Below are 23,271 nucleotides of genomic sequence, written 5' to 3' on the forward strand. Positions count from 1 at the left end.
AGCACATCTGTGGTTAACAGCAGAAGAGGCCCACTCACGTGTCTGAGTAGAGACTCCTCCCCCAGGGCTCGGACCAGCCCCTTGGTGTCCATCTGTCCCAGACGCAGGATATAGAGAGGACGACCCTCTGGAAGGACACACAGACATAAGTATATTTCTATAGTCTAGGGATGCACATTTCGGTCCATTTTGCTTCCGACTAACCAATCCTGATTAACCAGTCAGCAAATGGTAAAAACAATTCTAAACAGTAAAATATTATGCATGCATATAAGGAATAGATACTTTTCATTACGAGAAACACGCAACAATAGCAAGCCTATCGTCGTACAGTCAAAAGGCTATAACCTATTGAACATGCAACTCCTGTAATGAAGCAGCTAATATAACATCATTTTCAAAACACTTGCCAAAATGCAATTAGTGGGAAAACACAGCTCTAAAACAGTGCACCCAATGACAGTGGCTCCATAAACGACAGAGATTAAAATCTCTGCTAGAAATGTAGAAAGATGGGGAAGAACTAGGATGGGTTGCTAATATGACCAGGATTGTGCCTTTGGCTTCTGGACAACGAAATAAAGTTAATATGAAAACCAACAGAACAGTGGAGAAATGCTGGTTAAATGGTATGAGGAATTCTTTATAAGAATCATGCTGGCTAAACGGTATGAGGAAGTCTTTATAAAAATCATGCTGGCTAAACGGTATGAGGAAGTCTTTATAAAAATCATGCTGGCTAAACGGTATGAGGAAGTCTTTATAAAAATCATGCTGGTTAAACGGTATGAGGAACTCTTTATAAAAATCATGCTGGTTAAACGGTATGAGGAACTCTTTATAAAAATCATGCTGGCTAAACGGTATGAGGAAGTCTTTATAAAAATCATGCTGGCTAAACGGTATGAGGAACTCTTTATAAAAATCATGCTGGTTAAACGGTATGAGGAACTCTTTATAAAAATCATGCTGGCTAAACGGTATGAGGAAGTCTTTATAAAAATCATGCTGGTTAAACGGTATGAGGAACTCTTTATAAAAATCATGCTGGTTAAACGGTATGAGGAACTCTTTATAAAAATCATGCTGGTTAAATGGTATGAGGAACTCTTTATAAAAATCATGCTGGTTAAACGGTATGAGGAATTCTTTATAAGAATCATGCTGGCTAAACGGTATGAGGAACTCTTTATAAAAATCATGCTGGTTAAACGGTATGGGGAAGTCTTTATAAAAATCATGCTGGTTAAATGGTATGAGGAAGTCTCTAAAAATCATGCTGGTTAAATGGTATGAGGAACTCTTTATAAAAATCATGCTGGTTAAACGGTATGAGGAATTCTTTATAAGAATCATGCTGGCTAAACGGTATGAGGAACTCTTTATAAAAATCATGCTGGTTAAACGGTATGAGGAACTCTTTATAAAAATCATGCTGGTTAAATGGTATGAGGAAGTCTTTATAAAAATCATGCTGGTTAAATGGTATGAGGAAGTCTTTATAAAAATCATGCTGGTTAAACGGTATGAGGAAGTCTTTATAAAAATCATGCTGGTTAAACGGTATGAGGAAGTCTCTAAAAATCATGCTGGCTAAACGGTATGAGGAAGTCTTTATAAGAATCATGCTGGCTAAACGGTATGGGGAAGTCTATAAAAATCATGCTGATATTTTGGCTATGCTACTTTGAAGCAAGGTAAGACATGCCTCATTATTTGAAGTGAAGTAAAACGTTCAAGTTTCAAACAATTATACTGCCTCAAGCTCCCATTGTAAAGTGGTGGGTGACCTGCTGAATGCCTGCCTACAGTTGACTTTAGCCTATGCACTTCAACGGCGAATGGGAGGCGCGCTTTAATTACCAGTTGAGATTGAGAAATAAAAACAGTAGCTCTTTTTCCAATCGGGGTCATCAAAACAGTTTTTAACACACGATTGCACTTTGAATTGTTATTTGGTTGTGCAATGACTGGACTTCAAAAAGCATGTTAGACTCCAGTACCAGCTTTTTGAGGAGTTTCTCTCACGCTGCCTAACAGGTGATAGGCTATTCCACTCCTCAAACTAGGCTCTTCTACAGTTAATTGTGTGACGAGGGCAATGCCTTGGGACTGCCGTGAAGACATGCAATAAACCAGAGCATGCAAATACCCAGGGCAAGTATGCAGTAACAACGTTTTTGAAATTGGGACTGGTGAACTGCAATGCAGTCAATTCTAAGTTGTATTCCCTCATTGGACGAATATGGTGTATGACAGGAAGTTGTGGCTTAGACAGGGACTTCTTTTTCTATTTCAGTGAAATAAAAAGTGACATTTTGGAAAGTTACTTCTGTTAACAACTTACAAAGAAACAGGACACACACACACACAACAGTTTTATTTTACCATGCGTAAATAACATGAGTACAGGAGGGTTTGTGCCGTGTGTCTAATTCTGAGCGACAACTGTATTTTGTGATCATCAGACTAGCCCTCTACATCAAATCAAGACTCCGTGACAATTATTAGCGACTAATTGTGTGCGTGTATGCGTGCGCATGCCTGAGCATCTCTCGCTCTCTGTCTCCATACCTTTATCATGGTGGTGCCACCCTCCAGTGTAGTAGTCATTGAGGACCTGTGGTGAGGTCCACGTCTCTAACAGATAGTCCACCTGGTGCTGTTTCCTCCATGTTAAGGACTGACACAGGATCTCCCTGGCCTTCTCCATGTTAAAGTCCCTGGCCCGCAGGAAACGAAGGATGTGCTCGTCCTTAGGGATCTGGAAAGGTGGCGAGGAGGGAGAGGAGGGAGTGAGGGTAAGGGTCTCCAAGGGGGGGAGGCGGGGGTTAAGAGGGAGCAGGGTAAGAGCGTGCGCGTGTGAGCATGTCACACATGCCTCTGTGTTTGTGTCTAAATTAGCAGAGTATGATTTTAAAAGATAGAATATGCTTTAGTATGTGTGTATTGAAAACTGTAAGGGTGTGTGTGTGTGTCTCACCTTGCCCTTGTGGCTCTCCTGCAGCCACTGTCGTAGTCTGATCAGACAGCTCTCCTGCAGAGGCGTCAGGTCTCCCAAGTAGCGCTTGATGTAGTCTGCATCCAACTTGTCTACAACACACACACACAAACACAATTTAGGGAATTTTCAATTCAGTCCATTCAATCTCATTCAAAATCAATGACACAGCTAAACGCCACTTAGAATAGTGTTTCCCATTCCCCTAATGTATTGAAACTTATGAACAGTGTCTCAATCATCCATTAATACTAGCCATCAGGCGTGCCCGTCTGGTTCTCCATCTGGTCGTCAGGTTGGCTAGTGGCATCGCTGCTGGTGGCATCACTTTGGGTGGCATCATTATTGCTGGCATTGGCAATCTCACGGTCATTGGCATCCGTGGACACGGGGATTGAGACGGCGGGCGTGACAGGCAGCTCCAGCTGGAGGAGCGTCGGGGTGGCACAGACAGGTTTGGTGGTGACGGAGGAGGAGGAGGAGGGAGTCCAGCGGGGCACCTGGCTTATCCCCTCTTCATCTAGCTGGTTTAAGTAGAACTCTATGATCTCCTTACCCTGAAGACGAGAGAGGGAGGGAGAGAGAGAGAGAGAGAGTTAGAGTTACTAATATGGAAGAAGGCTAAATAGGTACTAGGAGCTTACCTTTGTTTACACTGGCTTGGCAAATTGGCTTACATTACATAATAAAGAGCCACTTAGCAATAGACTTCCCCACTCACGGCCCAATGGCATGTCTGCTGTATCAACACTGGATTCTGTGGTTGGGCCGGTTCCTTTTCATTTAACTCTATGCAGGAGAAGAATTCAATTCCCAATACAATTAGGTTATTTTTTTAAAATTGGAATGTCAACTCAGTTACTGAGTTGAAATGGAGCCTAGTTGGATTCATCATTTTTTGCATGAGGGGAATGTTTGACATCTGGTGAATTCTCTAAATATGATACGTCTGGATTGTATTCAGTAGGGCGCCACGTACCAACCATAAACCAAAGCCAACATTTCTTATTGGACAAGGTTCAGGTAGTCCCGCCACCTTTCAGTCTGTTTTCCTACTGTTAGTGTCTAATGAATATGACCCTGATAAGATCCAGCTCACACACACGCACACACACCTTCTTGATACTGCTGGCGTACTGCTTCATGGCTATCTTCTCCACCGTGCTCTCGAAGCCGAAGAACGACTTGATGTCCAGGCTGGCCGACTGCTCGAAACACGTCCAGTCCTCATTCTCAGGGTGGGCCTGCGCGCACACACACACACACACACACGAAAGAGAAGATACAAGTGTTACCGTGGCAACCACACACAGCAATATGACTCTGTGCCGAGCGCTGACGCACACTACAAGCCACACATCCTCAGCTATGTGTGGGAATGCGTACCGATGACACTGTCCACTGGCATTATACCAATACTGACAGGTTGTGCCGTTATATGCCAACAAATATTGATAGTAGGGGGGAATTTTGTGACGGTATCAAGCACAGACAGCACATTCACACACAGCCCGAGATTGTATCAAAATAGATTTTGTCGGATGTCAGTGAGTGGAGTGTGTTCGATAGGACTGGGAGTGTGAATGTCAGACACCGCTGGGTGAACCCGAGGCAAGTCATACAGTGATCCCTCCGTGACACAACTTCTGACAGAGCTTATTTTACTGTGTAGCTCTTCGGCTAGCTCCGGCGTTGGATACCTGTTATCTCTGGCTACCAAAATATGTCAGCATTAGCCAACTTCAGCTCAGTCTAATTGAGCTGCCTAGCCTTGTTAGCAGCCGCAGGCTAACAGTAACTGTTCTTCACAAGGAAAGCTGCATAACGGACCTAAAATAGGCCCGCTAGCCTCGTTAGACGCTAACGCAATGTGCTTGACCTCATTAACTCAGAGCGCATTCATTCACCATGGGAGCCTGGTGAGAGTAGCACTGAGGTCAGAGGAGGGAGTGCCGCAACACACCGCAGTAGGCCTGGGAGGTGTGAAAGAACTGACTCCAGAACAGTGTGTGAGTGTGTTGAGGCGGAGTGCTGCCGGTAACAATGGGAGATCTGAATTATTCAGTGGGAAGGAAGCAGCATACGAGAGGCTGGTTGGAACACAGCTTTCTCTGTCTATTTGGAGAGAAGCATTGTGAGTGCATTGGAGAGAAGGGGTTCAGACATAAGTGTGCTGTCGACAACTTGCTTTTACAGGGCTGTGTGTGTGTGTGTGTGTGTGTAAGTGTCGTGTGAGATAAGGTGATATAAAACTAAGACTGAAGTGACGTGTGTGTACTGTAGCTACATATCAGGAGCTGGTTGGAACACCGCTCGATCCGTCCATTTGAAGAGAAATTGTGAATGCATAGGTGTGTTGTCGACAGCTGGCTGCAAAGTGGTTTAACAGGGCTTTGTGTGTGTGTGTGTGTGTGATTGAGTGTTAGTGTGTGTGCATGTGCATGCGTTTGACAAATTAAAGCCAAGGCTTGAATGTGTGTTAGCGAATGGACAGGTAGCTTATGTAACCATTCTAACCAAAGCTACATTTTAATGTGTGTGTATGCGCATGTGTGTGTGTGTAACACACCGAGTAGCTGCAGAGTTCGTGGATGATGACTCTGTTGGAGAAGGTCTCGTTGTGGGACTCGATGTGGAGCGTCCTCTCTCTCTTGTTCAGAGTGTTCTCCTGGCTGAAGTACACATAGTCCACCCCCGCAATCTGCACACAAAGGACACTCATGAAACCAGTTGCAGCAAAACTAAAATGGTCAAAAAGGAAAAACGGATACACTGATTACAAAATGGCCGATGCCTGATTTGCGTGTTAAGGTCTTTTAATTTGTTTTTTTTGTCATGTCAGCTTCGCTTAGAGCACAAGCTAAGGATGTTTTAAATGCAACTTTATTTAAACTGTCCCCTGAAAATCTCACTTAAAATGAATATTCTGTTAACTCGTATCCAAATAATGTTGCTGACTCATCCTATACTCGAATTTGTGGCCAAAGCATAAATTGGAGAAAAAGGCTCAAATATCAAACTTGTATCTCAAATAGACCGTTTAAAAAAGGCTTGCTATTTCCTCATAGAACATGATGTCATCTTCCTGAGGAGGATGAGCTGGCCAATCAGCAATCTACTCACATCAATATTTTTAATGACCGGTGTACGTCAACACCACTCTGTGGTTGGGGTAAGCCAACACCATTCCAACACAGAAAAGCTACTTTTTAACATATTTAATTTCAAGTAATTCTAGGTCATATTTCATAAAAATCTGGAAACATTGAGCGGAAACTTTAAACAATACTCAAACGGCTTCTGCTTTTGCTTGGCCTTTGGGGTCTAGGCTGTGTTACTGTAAAGCACTTTGTGACAGTGATGTACAAAAGGGCTTCATAAATACATTGGATTGGTTGATTGATTGACTTAAAGTACAAGGCTCACGTCGACTGACAATGCTTTATAAATACATTTGATTGGTTAACTGACAAGACTCAAGAGAGAAGTTAGCGACGTCAACTGTACCCGCTTGAGGAGACGAGGGGCGTCCACGTCCAGTTTGCAGCGGCGCTGGACCTGGTGTATGGATCCGTCCTCGCTCTCAGTTTCCTCCAACACCTCGCTGTCCACAAACATGGGAATCAGGTGACACGTGGGGAATCGCCTCTCGTAGGCCTGCGAGAGAGACGGAAAGAGAAAGGTTTATTAGTGTGGGACTCATTTGTTTTGGCAACGCAAACTCCTTCACCTTCCATGTTAATAAAGCTGATTGAATTGAGAGAGCGTGAGATGCATCAGACGAGATATTCCAGCCATTGTATCTCCAACGATGACATTTAATGAAATGGCCTAGTTCCCAAAATCAATATTGTCGGCCGCTTTAATATCTCAAAAAAAGTGAGCAAGAGAGAGAAAGTGATAAAGGCGGGCAAGAGAAGTTAGGACAGAGGAGAGAGACAGCGAGAGACAAAACACCATTCAGGTCTATTCAACGCCACGACCCACACATCCCCTCACTAACCTTGACTCGTATCCAATTGTCTCAGCAGCTGGCGCACACGCCAGCATTACACAATGCATCGTTTCATCATCTTGGATGCAAAATAATAGGCCTAGTAATAACAAGCCCAGTAATAACAACAAGCCCTGTAATAATAAAAGCCCAGTAAAAATAAAAGCCCAGTAATAATAAGCCTAGTGAAGGCACCCCAGGCACAATATATCAGTGGAATTCTGCTCATAAACCACATAACACCTCCTAGGTTGCGACCAAAATGGCACCCTACGGGCCCTGGTCAAAAGTAGTGCACGACGAAGGGAATAGGGTATAATTTCAGACACAGCCCTCGATTTATTGTGCTGCTCAAGGCAGCTGTTACACAACGTAAGGTCCTTGGCACACAATGGGCTTGGCATTGCTTTCATAATGTTTTATTACAGCCAGGGGACATGAGAAGACATGTGTCGACGGGTCCCCGATCAGTTTGGAGAGGTGTGGGAGACAAGGTGATGCTCCAGCTAAGTGACACCGCGCTCGGAACAGTCTAGGGACTTGTACATGATGACAGCGTCTTTGCTAATTCTAGGCCAAGTCTGTGCACTGTGTTGTAATAAAGGAACTGATTTTGTCTACTTCTTCCTGGCTGCTCTAGACACCATTATTTATTTCATCTTGTGCTGAATGGGCAGATTCTTATCCTGGCCCAGTTGGATTCTGCAGTTTGGAGAGAGCGAGCGACCGAGAGAAGAGAGGAAGGAGAGAGAGAAAAATGAGGGAAGTAGCGTTGGGGCAATGTGAGGCCACCACCGGGCACAAATCCACCACTTAGGTCAAGATGGCTCAGACTGGAAACATACATGTGAAAGCACTCACCAAAAGCTAAGTAAGAGAGCGAGAGAGAAAGAACAAGTTTCTTTTTTTTTTTACTCAAGGTTGGCAGGGTTCACAGCTCGATCGTCAGTTATACTGGAGCAAGATGTCCCCGTCCTCTGAAAAGGCTTTTAGTTCAGCTCAGGTCCTCTAAAACCAGTGTTTTGCAGTCCTTTTCATACCAGGGACTCACAAGCTATGGCTTTTCCTTTTTGGGGCCACAGACTGGAGGTTGAGAAACACCCCTGTAGCCTAGACATGGGCCTTGTCATACAACTGTAATAAGGGCTAGAGCTTACCCTGCTAAAATGGGACCGGTATTCAGGCCGGGGTGTGAGGCCACGAGCAAACCAGGCTAAGTAGGGGCTTTGGAAATTGGCAATAGCTGCACCCCCCATTCTTTGTAGCTCCAGTCAGCATGGTACCAGACTGCCTAATAAAACTGCCAGGGCTGTTGGCTGTGTCCCCAATGGCAATATATTCCCTAAAGTGCTAAAATAGTGCACTATATAGGCAATAGGGTGCCATTTGGGACACAGACATTGAGCTGTGCCCACTATCATCATGCTGAGTTCTGTTTTTCTCTCTGGCCTAGAACAGAGGCTCTCAGAGGTGTACAGTCAGCACTATGGCAGGAGTAAACACTGTGTTTGGTGTTCGCCCATCAAAACAGGCTACTGCATCAACATCAACAAATGCTCTCAACGGCGCTAAACATCACATGAAGGGGCAGGCCAAATACAACAAACAGAATTCTTCACACCCAACAACATACCGCAACACAAAAGTGTCACACCTCAGACTGCATAAACAAAGCAAACATTTCTTGGTAAATCCATTTCAATTCAAATCACTTTGACAGCACCCCTTTTGATTTGAACAAAACATTGCGTAAATATTTGCCCATTGTAGAAGTGCTCAGAAAGTGACTTGATGGACCTGAATGCCAAGAGATAAAGGTGATCAAATTTGAGGCATTTTGCATACACCACCATACCATGAGACATCCATGTCTTCATCACTGGAAAAGATAAACAGTTGAGATTGATATTTAAAAGCTTACAAAACAGGGTTGTCAACCTATTTGATCATTTCTGGAGAGAAAAAAAACAAACATGTTTCTTACATATTCGCATATGTTCCAGGTTAGACCCTATTTTGCATCAAAGGTTTTTTGTGTTGTGCCCGCTATCGGTTGAATACAGGGTGGGTGTTATTTTTTGGCTGATAAAATGTACTAAAATGGGAATAAAATGTACATTTCTACTTTCAAATGGTAACAAAAAGATGGTTGGAGGTCCACACATCAGAGGACGTTGACTTGAATGGGAATATCTGGTCATTTAAATTATACTGTTAATCTTCCATAGCAAACCTATTGAAAATCATAGAAATATAGATAATAGAACAGTCACGAGCATTTAAGTTTAAGACGGTGGGTGGAATGATGGGCATTTCTGTGGCTAAATTGCAGTGGTCTGAAGGGATAGGTCCATTTTATGAATTCTATTTCTATGATTGAAATGACACCCACCCCTGTATTCAAGAACATGTCTCAACCGAAGGCAGGCACACAACACAAAAACCTCAGATTATATGAAATAGGGTCTAAGCTACAAAATAATATAATTTGCAAATATTACACAAATCTGAGTTGAAAAGGTTTAAAATTGAATATTTCCATATATCTATTTTATGAAATAATAAAATAGTTTGATATCACTGTTAGCTTTTAAATTATATCAAACTCAACATTTTTTATTTTTCCAGTGATGAAGGCATGGATGTCTCATGGTGTGAAATGCAAAATTTGATCACCTTAATCTCCAAAATGTTTTGGCATTAAGGTCCAAAAGGTCATTTTATGACCACTTCTTCCATGGGCAAACACACATGGAAAGTTGTTTTAATTAAAAGGGATGCAGTCAAAAAGTGATTGAATCCAAATGGATTTACCCTTAAGTCAAACATGACGTTTCAGACCAAAAACAACAAAGGCTATATACACAGATAACTGCTAAAATAAAGGAAACCCCAACATATAGTGTCTTAATAGGGTGATGAGCCACCACGAGTCAGAACAGCTTCAATGCACCATGGCACAGATTCTACAAGTGTCTGGAACTCTATTGGAGGGATTCCACACCATTCTTCCACCAGAAATTCCATCATTTGGTGTTTTGTTGGTGGAAAACGCCATCTCAGGCACCACTCCAGAATCTGTGTTCAGTTGGGTTGAGATCTGGTGACGGAGGGCTATGGCATACGGTTTACAATCGTTTTCATGCTCAAACTCTGTGGATGTGGGCATAACCCTGGTTGCCAAAGTAATGGCCTGCCCAGCATTTTTATACATGACCCTAATCATGATGGATGTTAATTGCTTAATTAACTCAGGAACTACACCTGTGTGGAACCAACTACTTTAATTATAGGCCTACTTTGTATTCCTCATTTACTCAAGTGTTTGATTTATTTTAGGTTAGATGTACATAGAAGTCAACATACCCCCAATGCTAAACAAAGGTCACATGACAAAGGAAAACTAACTCCACAATGAATAGGGAAGCAAAACATGAAATGTTAAGGCCATGATAGTGACTATTTAACAGAGACACACAAGTCACAACACCATTCAAGCCAGTACTCAGTGTTCTGACTCAGGGGGAAGAGCTGACTTCAGATCAGTGAGGGAAAAACAACGATGGGTAACTAGAAATGACGTAACCCACCAAGTGCCTTCTAAACATGTTGCAGAGTGTAACTTGTAGTGGTTTTTAGCGGTAACCCAAAGACAATGTACTAGTTTGTTGAGGGTGTCGCGTGATGCTTGAGTCGCCCTCGAGATACAGGTCAAATCAATCCGGGATGCCTCTTCAAAACAGGAAATGACCTACTTATTACACATGTTCAAATTCTATATCAAAGGCCCGAGTGACATCACCGAAACTCAAATACCACATTTGCAAGCATGACTTGTTTTGTCACAGCTGAGCACATGCTCAAACATCCAAAACTCACAAGGGCGAGTGGGTCAATATTTAGGCCTTAGGCTGTCTAATATTGACAAAGCATCGCGGTGCTATTAAAAGTCAATTCAAGATAAGGGATGTCTTAAAGTCACGTAAGAAGTGTGTCACGCTCGGTGTTGACAGGTGACAAGAGAAAGACGAGGACGCGTTCCAATACTCTGACATGGTCTCCTACCTTGTTTCATATCCATCATTAATGCTGATCGGCTGAAATGGCAGGATGGTTTCCCAACACGTTGCTGTATCCTATCAGAGGTTGTGTATTGTGACGGCAAGGAAAGGTGGAAATATTTCAGAACGTTCAAAAGATGAACAGTAATTGGGACAAAGGCCTAGTCAGTCACGCGAGCAACCGCCCCATTGTCACATGATTCTAGTGGTTAGAGCGTTGGGCCAGTGACCGGGAAGGTTGCTGGATCGAATCCCTGAGCTCACAAGGTAAAAATCTGTCGTTCTGCCCCTGAGCAAGGCAGTTAACCCACTGTTCCCTGGGCGCCGATGACGTGGATGTCGATTACGGCAGGCCCCCGCACCTCTCTGATTCAGAGGGGTTGGGTTAAATGCGGAAGACACATTTCAGTTGGACAACTGATCTAGGTAGCCCCCTTTCCCAATGGGTTCTAAAACTGAACTGACTGATTGATTCAAACAGAGCTCCAGGCAGTCAAACGCAGCAGTTAATCCAAAACAGATCCAACTGATAGAGCTCCAACACAGCACGGCAAATATTGATTTGATTGCCTCCAGCGCAAGCCTTCCCTGGAGCAGATTAGGCTAGCTGTCAAACAAAAATGGAAAGAGAAAACATTTGACTAAATTGGCTATATGAGGTTTACAAATAAGCACAAAAGCATGTGTGTGTTTATCTCTGTGTGTGTGTCCGCTCAGGTCTCCATAGCTACAGGATACACTAAAGGATAGGCAGGCCAAGTGTGTGAGTAACGTTCCCAGGAATTTAGCTGGAACGTTTATAGGATCACTTTCCAGACATGCATGGGGGAAATATCAAAACAATACACAATACCTAATCCTTTCCAGGAAATAGAAAACAGGTCTTTTTCCTTTCGGAAAGGATAGTAAGACTCTGGGCATGGAAGACTGGAAGTGGAACCATTTCTTAGTGTTTTCAGGAAGGGGAACAGAGGACACTTTGGAATGGAAAGCAAGGAAGTGAAAACAGTGGGAATAAATTAGTCGGGTGGAAAAGGAACCGAAGGATATTATTCAAGACTATTTCCAGACTAGAGGGGACTAGATGATATGTGAGTGTGTGTGTGGCTTTGAAAGAGGCTGGTCTTTAGAAAGGGAAGGACACTGGCCAAGGTCAGGCTGCTGGAGCTGATGTGTGGGCGTGTGACTGCCTCAGTGTTGCCGCAACGTTCGTCGCTAGCAGTAATAATGTTTGTGTGTGTGTGAGAATGTGTGTGCGTTGGGAAGGGAAATTGACGTGCCCTGCGATGGTCAATGACCACTGGACCTCAGTGTGTTTATGAGACCTGTTCTGCTATGTATGCCCACTGTATGTGTGAAAGAAGTGGGGTAGAGTAGAGACTCATGTAGCTTGGGGTGGAGCAGCATGTCTGCACGGCACACACACACACATATATATCATCCTCACGTCCCAACAATTACATCAGCTCTAATTAAGCTAAGATTTGCTCTGGGATCAGTTCTTCACCCTGCCTGGCAATCAGCAGAGATCTAGCCGACACTGAGAACTGACTCTAGATCAGATGACAGGATCTGATTAAGAGCAGCTTTAAAAATGGCCAACGCAGACAGGCCCTACTACAATCTCCCTAAAACACACACGGAGGGAATATTGATGCAACTGCACAGTGCTGACGTAGCCTAATGGTTAAATCAATATACAGTAATGGCGAGACCCACGGCTTATATCAACACACTGTTTATAGTGACGATACTACAGTGCTGGTGTTACAGAAAGTAACTTTCACACAGTTGCAAGGGACATCTCAAACGCAATTGAAATTGCCCGGGACTCCAGTGGACTTCCTAGTTAGGTGCGAATGTCGTCTCGTCTCCGGACTGCATCAGCATTGTGTAACAACAGAGCCAAGAGCCAACAGGACGTCAGTCCCTATATTTCTAACAGCCATTTAAGGGCGACAAGGAGGACATTTTGGTGAGGGGCCGCTTTTGAGATGAAGACATTTGACGAGGAGGGCTTGGTTGCCTCGCAATATCAAAACAAAAGCAAAAAACAAGGCATTTAGATGTTCGTGATAGGGCCGGAACGTTCTTTTTGCTGTTGACAAAACTATTATCTTGTTCGAAAAAGAGACAGACGTTTACCTTAGAATGAAGCTATTTGTACAAAAGAGATTGAGGTATTTAGAGTGTTCGGTTACATACGAAGCTCTTTGGTCCAACATAGACCTACACAAGTCTTCAGATGACATTTCATAGTAATATTTGAAATGAGAAAAATCCCCCTTTTTTATTTTATTTCCCTATATCCATTTCTCTTCTCTTTTTTCCAGCACAAAGTGGATTGAATTCAGGGAAAGGCCAACACACACACACACACACACACACACACACACACTGTAAACAGAGGAACAAAAGGAGCATTATTGTGTTAGGTTGCGACACTATTCTGGAAAGTACTGTTCTGCCAATGCCAGGCCTGGATGCCAGGGGCTTGCTGTGTTGCTGACTATGGTGGCAGTGATCAATGGACGCATTGAGTGTATCTGAAACGGTACCCTATTCCCTATATAGTGCACTAGTTTTGACCAGGGCCACTATTGAACATGGCCCAGGGTTCCATGGTGGATCAATATGTTCTTAAGCAGGACTGTAGGGTGGAGGCATGTGTCAGAGTGCCACATGCAGGCTGCAGCCAGGTGGACGGTTCAGGGTGGCATGGGCGTTGTGGCTATTGATTAGACTGACTGGGTCATGTCTACTGACCTAGCTGGCAGAGAGGATGGTGTGTGTGTACGTGTGTGTATGACGTGTGTTGGTCAAATAACCACTTGACCCCGGAGTGTATGTGACGCCTGTGGCTGGGTCCTGTGCTGCTGCTATGTAGCCCAACTGGCAATATTTTCGGCACCTCTCCCGCTGGCATTTAAGCTGAAATATGGCACATAGTTCCACATCTATTCAAGAGAGATGGAGATCACACACACACACACACACACACACACACACACACACACCTGCTTACACAACAAGACTGCATCCATCCTAAAGGGGTAGGGCAGGCTTTCAGGTGTGACGCACTCTGCACTGCACCAAAATGTAATGTGGAGGGGGAAAAAAAACCATGGTTTTTAATTTTCAGAGTTTAGCCAGAAAAGCCATAAAGTCAAAAGTAGGTCACTGCGGAGCACTGGGAGAGAGAGAGGGGGATAACATCTACTGAGTGAGCCGTTTGAGAGACCGCTGTGTTCCAGACTGTTCCGAATGGTCGAAATGCAAAGAAAATAGTGGTTTTGTGCAAGTGCAGACTTGGTAAGTCTCACAAAAATAGGTTAAAAAATATATATTTTTTAAAATTATGCTACTTGTCTTAATACTCCTGAGTGACTCCCTTTCTTTGTCTCCTTTCCTCTGTGAGTACTGAACAAGGCTGGATAGATTTCATAAACCATCATAAACATTCAACCATCACATCCTTTAGGATTAGTGGTCAAGGAAAGGAGATGAGGAAGGAAGACATTGCAAGCTATTGAGACACAGCCTAGGGACCTTAAAGATCCCTTGGAGTATTCCTATTACATTTCTATGGTTTGTCCTTTCTGTAGGCAGTGTAGAATAGCCTAGATCCCCTTTAAGTGGCAAACTCCTGCCAGGTGTCATGGCCTCCATTTAAACCTTTTCACTGCTCACCAAAACCGGTTTCCTTATCCTGCCCAGTCCCTCACCTCTCCTGTTTAATAGGATAATAGCTATTGACTGAGTGTTGAATGGGGAATAGTTCATGTGGCCTGAGGCAGGTGGAACCACACAGTTGGGAGTCCTTGGGTAATATACTGAGGCTTGTCACTCCTGCTCAATAGGCTAACAGGTTACACAGCTTTAAAGTGGGGCATCAGGATGCAATGGCTTCCCTGTTATATGTTATACACAGAGTACAAGTCATTAGGAACACCAACATTCACTTCAAATCAGTGTAGATGAAGGGGAGGAGACATGGAAAAGAAAGTATATAGATAAAATATATAGATATTCATAAGACATGGATTGTGTATGTGTGCCATTCTGAGGGTGAATGAGTAAGAAAATATTTAAGTACCCTTGAACGGGGTAAGGTAGTAGGTGCTAGGTGCACCGGTTTGAGTGTGTCAAGAACTGCAACGGTGCTGGGTTTTTCACACTCAACAGTTTCCTGTGTGTGTGTGTGTGTGTGTGTGTGTGTGTGTATCAAGAATGGTCTACCACCAAATAGACATCCAGCCAACTTGACAACGGTGGGAAGCATTGGGGTCAACATCCCTGTGGAACGCTTTCGACACCTTGTTGAGCATGCCCTGACGAATTGAGGCTGTTCTGAGGGCAAAACGGGGTGTTCCTAATGTTTTGTACATTCAGCTGTATAGGCTACTTTATTGTTAATATCCTGGTTGTATCCCACACTCATTATCGCAATGCTAAGTAGCTACAGAGTTTAACTGCAGTATTCAGTATGGTGCACAAGCATCATGACTGTACAGCACACTCAAGAAGATTGTGTTTCGGTGGGGAGGTGTGTAGGGGTGAAAACTATTAGAACTATTTGAACAGCTACATAGCTAGCCTGAGCTCTGCATAGAGCAGCTGCTTAGTACCCACCACCACCCACTCTACAGCTCTCATCAACACAGGGGGTATTGTCAGGGCAGTATTCTTGGCTCTGCCAAGGACGGTATAGTGGGCATTTCTGAGAATGCAGTCGGCATGAGATGGCGTGAGTGAGTGAGAGGACTGAGGAGAGCAGAGGAAGCCCATCTGTCAAAGACTCTTGCCATCAAAACAGGAAATGCTGAGCTAAAAGTACACACTCACTGTGCCACGACCAGACTGGAATTTAGAGAGGCCACTGCCAACGTGACATACACAAAGCTAATGTGTTGCCCTGTAATGCTACAAATGGTTCTACCTCTGCAACATCAAGTAGTCCTTATATTTAACCAACGGAGTTAGGCTACTTGAAAAAGAGGTGTCAGGGCAGAATGAGGCAGTCAACAGGGCAGAATGAGGCGGTCAACAGGGCAGAATGAGGCGGTGACAATTGATAGTGTTGTTTCATAGCCTACATTTTGTCTGCCACCACAGCATTTCCTGATGCTGACTACTGCATTAAACATACCAGTCTGGTTGTTGGTATTAGGCTACATGGCATGTTATTGACGGGAAATTCCTGAAATGGGAAACTTGCATAATCATCAACTAATATATAAAAACTGCCATCTTCATCAACTTTTAAAAGTAGACAGTATCATATGCTCATTGACTGTAAAGGGAACATTGGCATCTTGTATGAGCAGTGCTGCAGGTTCATTGATTGTAATGGGAAATACTGTAAGTATCAAATCTTCATTGCCTGGCTATGGACACATTGACCAGTGCTGCACCATCATTGACTGACAGGAAACAAGAAACACTGGCATCTACATTGAAGTTTGACAAATAATGTTTTCCTATCCCCCTTGACTATATACAGTGCCTTCGGAAAGTATTCAGACCCCATTACTTTTTCTACACTTTGTTATGTTACAGCCTTATTCTAAAATTGATTTTAATAAAAAATCCTCAGCAATCTAACCCCATAATGACAAAGTGAAAACATGTTCAGAATGTTTTGCAAATGTATTAAAATAAAATAATTTGCTATGAGACTCTAAATTGAGCTCAGGTGCATCCTGTTTCCATTGATCATCCTTGAGATGTTTCTACAACTTGGAGTCCACCTGTGGTAAATTCAATTGATTGGACATGATTTGGAAAGGCACACACCTGTCTATATAATGTCCCACAGTTGACGGTGCATGTCAGAGCAAAAACCAAGCCATGAGGTCGAAGCAATTGTCCGTAGAGCTTAGACAGGATTGTGTCGAGGCAAATATCTGGGGAAGTGTACCAAAAGATTTCTGCAGCATTGAAGGTCCCCAAGAACACATTGGCCTCCATTCTTAAATGGAAGAAGTTTGGAACCACCAAGACTCTTCCTAGAGCTGGCCGTCCAGCCAAACTGAGCAATCTGGGGAGAAGGGCCTTGGTCAGGGAGGTGACCAAGAACCTGATGGTCACCCTTTACAGAGCTCCAGAGATCCTCTGTGGAGATGGGAGAACCTTCCAGAAGGACAACCATCTCCACAGCACTCCACCAATAAGGACTTTATGGTAGAGTGGCCAGACGGAAGCCACTTCTCAGTAAAAGGCACATGACAGCCCGCTTGGAGTTTACCAAAAGCCACCTAAAGATTCTCAGACCAATCGGAAACAATATTCTCTGGTCTGATGAAACCAAGATTGAACTCTTTGGCCTGAATGCCAAGCATCAAGTCTGGAGAAAACCTGGCACCATCCCTACAGTGAAGCATGGTGGTGGCAGCAGCATCATGCTGTGGCGGTGTTTCTCAGCAGCAGTGACTGGGAGACTAGTCAGGATCGAGGGAAAGATGAACGGAGCAAAGTACTGAGAGATCCTTGATGAAAACCTGCTCCAGAGCACTCAGGAACTCAGACTGGGGCGAAGGTTCACCTTCCAATAGGACAACAACTCTAAGCACACAACCAAGACAACATAGGAGTCTCTGAATATCCTTGAGTGGCCCAGCCAGAGCCCGGACTTGAACTCGGTCAAACATCTCTGTAGAGACCTGAAAATAGATGTGCAGCGACGCTCCCCATCCAACCTGACAGAGCTTGATAGGATCTGCAGAGAAGAATGGGAGAAACTCCCCAAATACAGGTGTGCTGAGCTTGTAGCGTCATACCCAAGAAGACTCGAGGCTGTAATTTCTTCCAAAAGGTGCTTAAAGTACTGAGCAAAGGGTCTGAATACTTATGTAAATGTGATAATGTTTTATATTTTGAATAAATTAGCACATAAAATTTTTTTTGCATTGTTATTATGGGGTATTATGTGTAGATTGAGGGGGGAAAACGATTTAATCAATTTTAGAATAAGGCTATAACCTAACAAAATGTGGAAAAAGTCAAGGGGTCTGAATACTTTCTGAAGACACTGTATGGCCAGTGCTGCACATCCATTGACTTACAGGAAACACATATCCCTGGCATCTTTATTGATGGCTGAGGGAAACTGCCAATCTTCCCATCCCCATTAACTAGTTAAAGGAAACAATATGGCATCTTCACTGACAGCTATTGGAAACTGGTCATCTTTTCATAATGTCTTCCCATCCTCACTGGCTGTGGTGCACCTCCACTGACTGTATTAGTGAATGGTGCAGAGGCTGCATTGAGCGTGTCATCATCGCTTCCTGGAAATAAAGGCTGCTGTGTCAAGAGGCTATGGGCCGTGAAGCGTGGGACAACAAGGAAGGGGGGGGGGGGGAGCAGGGCGCGAGTGATTTGTGGTCTACTGCGTCAGAGAGAATTAACGGCACAGAAGGAGAGAGTGTGTTCCTGCGTATTCACTTACACAGTATGGGGGAGGGACTCACACACTGTACATATAGCCTAGCCTACATACTGGTATACAGTCGTGGCCATAAGTTTTGAGAATGACACAAATATTAATTTTCACAAAGTCTGCTGCCTCAGTTTGTATGATGGCAATTTGCATATACTCCAGAATGTTATGAAGAGTGATCAGATGAATTGCAATTAATTGCAAAGTCCCTCTTCGCCATGCAAATGAACTGAATCCCCCCAAAACATTTCCACTGCATTTCAGCCCTGCCACAAAAGGACCAGCTGACATCATGTCAGTGATTCTCCCGTTAACACAGGTGTGAGTGTTGACGAGGAAAAGGCTGGAGATCACTCTGTCATGCTGATTGAGTTCGTATAATAGACTGGAAGCTTCAAAAGGAGGGTGGTGCTTGGAATCATTGTTCTTCCTCTGTCAACCATGGTTACCTGCAAGGAAACGTGCCGTCATCATTGCTTTGCACAAAAAGGGCTTCACAGGCAAGGATATTGCTGCCAGTAAGATTGCACCTAGATCAACCATTTATCGGATCACCAAGAACTTCAAGGAGAGTGGTTCAATTGTTGTGAAGAAGGCTTCAGGGCGCCCAAGAAAGTCCAGCAAGCGCCAGGACCGTCTCCTAAAGTTGATTCAGCTGCGGGATCGGGGCACCACCAGTACAGAGCTTGCTCAGGAATGGCAGCAGGCAGGTGTGAGTGCATCTGCACAGACAGTGAGGCGAAGACTTTTGGAGGACGGCCTGGTGTCAAGAAGGGCAGCAAAGAAGCCACTTCTCTCCAGGAAAAACATCAGGGACAGACTGATTTCTGCAAAAGGTACAATGATTGGACTGCTGAGGACTGGGGTAAAGTCATTTTCTCTGATGAAGCCCCTTTCCGATTGTTTGGGGCATCCGGGAAAAAAATTGTCCGGAGAAGACAAGGTGAGCGCTACCATCAGTCCTGTGTCATGCCAACGGTAAAGCATCCTGAGAGCATTCATGTGTGGGGTTGCTTCTCAGCCAAGGGAGTGGGCTCACTCACAATGTTGCCTAAGAACACAGTCATGAATAAAGAATGGTACCAACACATCTTCCGAGAGCAACTTCTCCCAACCATCCAGGAACAGTTTGGTGACGAACAATGCCTTTTCCAGCATGATGGAGCACCTTGACATAAGGCAAAAATGATAACTAAGTGGCTCGGGGAAAAAAAAAATAGCGATATTTTGGGTCCATGGTCAGGAAACTCCCCACACCTTAATTCCATTGAGAAATTTTGGTCAATCCCCAAGAGGCGGGTGGACAAACAAAAACCCACAAATTCTGACAAACTCCAAGCATTGATTATGCAAGAATGGGCTGCCGTCAGTCAGGATGTGGCCCAGAAGTTAATTGACAGCATGCCAGGGCGGATTGCAGAGGTCTTGAAAAAGAAGGGTCAACACTGCAAATATTGACTCTCTGCATCAACTTCATGTAATTGTCAATAAAAGCCTTTGACACTTATGAAATGCTTGTAATTATACTTCAGTATTCCATAGTAACATCTGACAAAAATATCTAAAGACACTGAAGCAGCAAACTATGTGTCATTCTCAAAACTTTTGGCCACGACTGTACAATACATATGTACACACACACACACACACACACACACACACACACACACACACACACACACACACACACACACACACACACACACACACACACACACTAGGGGAATATGTAGGTCAATCATATTCCTATTAACGTCACACTGGCTCCCTACGTCTGTAGTGAGTCACATTGACTGCAGCTTGGCTCTACGTAGACTGCACCATGTTGGTGCAGCAGAATACGCAAACGGTCAACTGTGTGACGCGTGTAGGGATGGGTATCGTTAAGATTTTGACGGTATTACTACTCTTACCGATACTGCTTATCGATACGGTACTTTAACGGTATTCTTATTGGTTGTTCTTGTTATTTAAAACAAAAAAACAAAAACAGAAACAAATTAATAACAGAATTAACATTGCTTTATTTTCTGAAATGTAAAATAAAAAAAGAAGCAATTATTTACAGCAAAAGAAACAGAAATGTTTTGAACAAATCACTATTATAGACTAAATGTTGTGATGATGGAAATGTATAACAAATGAAATAAACAATATTTTCCTGCAAAAGAAAATACAGTGGGTGTAGAGCAACACGGGTGGGGCATGCAGGTAGGCTGCAAAAGAAAATACAGTGGGTGTAGAGCAACACGGGTGGGGCATGCAGGTAGGCTGCAAAAGGACTAACAGTTCTTAACAGTTCCTCTGGAGAAAGATCAACATATTTGCTTTCTCTGGCAGAAGTCGGGACCTCTCCTGGCTTATTGTGTTCCCTGCAGTCGAAAATACCCTCTCGCTAGCGGTGGAGGAAGCTTGAGCACAGAGGTAGCTTGTTGCAATGTTTGTGAGGGGCAGAGTAGTTCTCTTCTTCCACCACCACATCACAGGATCTTCAGCCATAGGGATGGGAGGCAGGCCTTTGTAGAGCTCGACCTCTAGGTCAACACGCTCGCTGAGGGACGAGGTGTCCTGTTGGATCGTCAACCTCAACTCCCTGTCCTCTGAGAACAGTTCCTCCAAGGCACTCCTTGTTTTGTACAATGGAGGGACTGTCTCCTCCATTTCCTCTCCTTCAGACTCCTCCTCCTGGTGCTCTGTGTCTGTCTGCTCCGGCTCCTCTAACAGCCCTGGTGTTGCTCCTGTCACATTGGCCTCAACAGTTGCCTTCCTCAGCCTGTCCCAGGTGGCGTCACTCACCGGCCTCCCTTTACATCTGGGGTCCATTGCTGTGGCCTCATGCAGGAAGGCTTGAATGTCCTCATCCTGATAGCACTCGGAGAGGTTCTCCCACACCTTCTCTTTGATGGTTGCCACAAACGTTGTATTTTCATGCTTCACAGTGAAGTTCTCTTCCAGTTTTTGGAGGATGGGTTTGATCTGTCCACAGGTGGCATTCATTTCACATGACGCACACACTGTGGATGTATAGAGGATTCTCATGAGCTGGACAAACTCCTCAGCCTTATGGAAGTCCTCGTCCTTCATTGCTTTTTGCAGTCGTGAGTCCAAGGCTGCTGCTTGGATCGCTGGATACTGCTCCATGAATCTCTATCATTAGATCGAGCGAGTTCCATCTGGTCTTGACATCAAGGATGAGTGACTGTTGCGGAAGAACTGAAACAACAAAAAACACAACATACATTTAATTGCCGCACACTTGAATATTGAATTAAATTGTTCAATGTGGGAATTTCAAAATAATACTTTAATAGATTGAACTGGCTTCTTACCAAGGAGCTGCTGCTTTTCCTTCAAGACTGTTTTGGACATTGAGGATCTCTTGAACCACACGACCACTGCTCTGATTCGGGCTGCCCATTTATCAAATGGAAGTCATTTTGTAGATTTTCGGCGCTGCCAGATTCAATGTGTGTGCAAAGCATCCTATTTTTAGGATGTGTAGCCTCTTGATAGCAACATCCATATTGCCAGCATTATCAACAGTCACAGCTACAATCTTGCTCGGCTCTTTCTCAAACTCTTCTAGAATGTCTGAGATCTCCACTGCCACTACTTCGCCAGTTTGCGATTTGTACACTGCCCCGGTGTGGAGGACCTTCTGTTTTACACTGCCCCGGTGTGGAGGACCTTCTGTTTTACACTGCCCCGGTGTGGAGGACCTTCTGTTTTACACTGCCCCGGTGAGGAGGACCTTCTGTTTTACACTGCCCCGGTGTGGAGGACCTTCTTTTTTGAATTATTGTGTTGTTGTGTATTGTATTGTGGAGTGATGGGACTAACATACAACCCTTTTATACTACTATATCCTAAACATTATTACAACTCAATATATACTGATAGACTGTTACCTAAAGCCCTTGGACTCCACTGTTGCAAAGGGGTGTAGGCCTTTCACTATGAACTTGGTCAAGGCTAGGTGGCACTCATTCACCCTCTCCTCAGTCTTCCTCCCACTAGCTGCCAGCGTGAAGGAGCTTTGGGCTTGTCTGGCTTGGACCAGCAGTATTAGAGGGAGGAGTGGGTTGGTTCATTGTAGCTGCAACTTTAACAAACAAGTTGCAAAATCTTTAAAATGGGTGATTGAATATCTGAACGCACCCATAGCTAAACAATCAGCTGGCTAATGGTTCCTTTTGATCAGGAACCCATGTTCTCATAATCTAGTTAAATCTGTGTGTGGGCTCTAGGCTGCTAGCATACATACCCAACGTAGATCGGGCAACGAGAGACTGCTTTTCTCTGCCTGTACATGATGCACTTTCGATAGATGTTTGGACAGATTTGCTTGTAAGGGCGGAAACACAAGCAAAGTCTTGTTGCACTTGTGGCAACGAGCATTGTCAGCATTGACTCTGGCGAAGTGTAACCACACTTTTGAACATTTAGTTCTCTCCATCGTCACTAATTAAGAGCAGGGTCTTTCTTGTGTGTGTGTGTGCTGTAGCATGTGAGAGAGACAGGCTCCGTGGCAGAGATCTCTCTCTTCTGGATTGGGAATAGCTAAAATGCATCATAGACGAATGCCTTCATCTTATTGCAAATTAGAAAACGGTTGGTGAGATAAAATGTGCAAGATAACGTTTATGTAGCAATAATAAATAGGACATGTACCGAAATCAGAACCGATAATGTCGAAGCTTATCGATACTACGGTCTTTCATAATTTAGCCCCGGGGCCCGCTAAATACCGGGTTTCGGTACCCATCCCTGGGCG

General features: G+C 44.0%; 1 pseudogene; it reads right to left on the minus strand.

Annotated features, from left to right (window-relative positions):
- The window catches only part of LOC115178649 (SEC14-like protein 1), a 115,995-nt pseudogene that overhangs the window by 61,643 nt on the left and 31,081 nt on the right, over window positions 1-23,271 (minus strand).

The sequence above is a fragment of the Salmo trutta genome, chromosome 38 (genome assembly GCF_901001165.1).
Source record: "Salmo trutta chromosome 38, fSalTru1.1, whole genome shotgun sequence".
Classification (NCBI taxonomy): Eukaryota; Metazoa; Chordata; class Actinopteri; order Salmoniformes; family Salmonidae; genus Salmo; species Salmo trutta.